Genomic DNA, 1,694 nt, shown 5'->3' on the forward strand with positions numbered 1-1,694 from the left:
CCCGTTGTTACTTCATCAAATGTGTCAACAAGAATAGGTGTCCACTTTCCAAAATGTTCACAAACAGGGAAGCGTCCGACTGCGCTCGGATCCCAGCCGAGAATACGGAGCTGGGACGCTGGCAAACCACGCAGCCAATCGTCGTAGAGTATGCTGCTGGATCAGCCAACCGGCGCGCAGGCCTGGCAGTGGTGGGAGGAGCAACGGACTGTCGTGTGGATTTGGGGATTTCTTTGTCTGAAATTGTCCTTTCCTGAGGCGCTGATTGATTGAGTAATATTCTTCGCATTGTGTTCAGTTTCAATGGATCTTATCCTCGCCAGCTGAGGCCTCCGCATTTGCATACATCTGCTTGTTTTGTGCTGAACATATCTCAGACCTTTATTGGTGACAGCCATAGAAGCCGAGGTTGCCAATCAGGATGCAGGAGAAATTATCTGTTTTTTGTTCTTCGGCATTTACATGTTTTGTTCCTTTCTCCATAATAGATTTTTAAGTGAAAAATAGCCGAGTCTAAGATGAACACATGGGTAGACCTTGGTAATTATTTCAGAAGAATGTCAACAGCCACGCTGGATTTGAACGAACTGCAGTGTTTCACATAAGTTCTACCGGCTGTTGTTGTTATTGTTGTCTCTTTTAATCGCCATGCACGTCCACCTGCAGCAGATGTCTGAGAAGAGATGGTAAATCACAATGAAATGTGTTTTGTCTGCCCTGTAGAGTTTTTATTGTGTGCTAACACCCTCTAGTGGACATTTACAGTGGTACAGGCGTTTCAGCCACCGAACTCCGTTCGCAATTAAGGACCACACGCCTCCCAGTCCTATTTGCATCGGGTAAATGAATAACACTGCGTGGGCTTATGTGTAGGGATGGATTAACGTACGGGCCTACCGGGCCCAGGCCCAGGGGCCCATGAGCTCAGGGGGCCCCTAAGCCAGAGCCTCTGTGTGAAGTCGCTGTTATGTATCTCTTATTTGTGGTTGAAAAAGGTGTATTTTGTTCATTTGCTAATGGCTTTAATTGAGTGTACCTGTGCTGTGTTAGAAAATGTGCGTGTGCGCCAGGGGCGTAACTACATAATGCAGTCAGCGCGGAAGGTTCGTAGGCAAAGCATATGGATGTCAAAGTGTCGCTAGTTTAATGCGACAGTGATCAAGGATGATTTTTTTTGGAATATATGAGATCCCTTATGATATATATTCCCGCAAAATGGCAAACCTGTCTGTCATGGTTTTCATAATTTTTAGGGGGAAATCGTCAGTACCAATCTATAACACAATTATATGCTTATCGTGCATACACTATAGAAACTATTAAAACGCAGATTCAATCAAATTAATAATTTCTTATTTAATTTGTTATTTTTGTCATATACAGATATGCAATGATGATTGCTGGGTAATACAGTAAGTATCTTGTTCGCCAATGTCAAGTCTCTATTTGATCATGTGACGAGACGATACGATATAGCTAGTTTAGGCGCAGAATCTGAACGTCAAGACCTACAAGCTGACTGAGCACAGCCAGAGCCACAGTACACTTGTCAAACGTCGCCTTTCAAACATACAAGTGCTGATGCATGATTTTCTCTTTCAATGGACAAGGAAAGCCAGCCCATTCAGCCTCTCCTGCCCCATGCTGCTCAGGTAGGTCTTAATCAGTTTCAATTTGGAAAAGAATCACTCGGC

The 1,694-nt window shown here is 44.1% G+C and overlaps 1 protein-coding gene across 2 annotated transcripts in view; it reads right to left on the bottom strand.

Annotated features, from left to right (window-relative positions):
- cttnbp2nlb (CTTNBP2 N-terminal like b) overlaps window positions 1-137 on the bottom strand; it is a 41,362-nt gene extending 41,225 nt beyond the window's left edge. The window contains exon 1 of one of the 2 annotated variants that reach the window (XM_031566863.2): window positions 1-137. This exon is cut by the window's left edge and continues 10 nt beyond it. The gene's annotated coding sequence lies outside the window, so the exon portion shown is untranslated. The other variant, XM_031566862.2, reaches the window with a different exon arrangement.
- Between the last annotated feature and the right edge of the window lie 1,557 nt (window positions 138-1,694).

Source organism: Clupea harengus, chromosome 4 (genome assembly GCF_900700415.2).
Source record: "Clupea harengus chromosome 4, Ch_v2.0.2, whole genome shotgun sequence".
NCBI lineage: Eukaryota > Metazoa > Chordata > Actinopteri > Clupeiformes > Clupeidae > Clupea > Clupea harengus.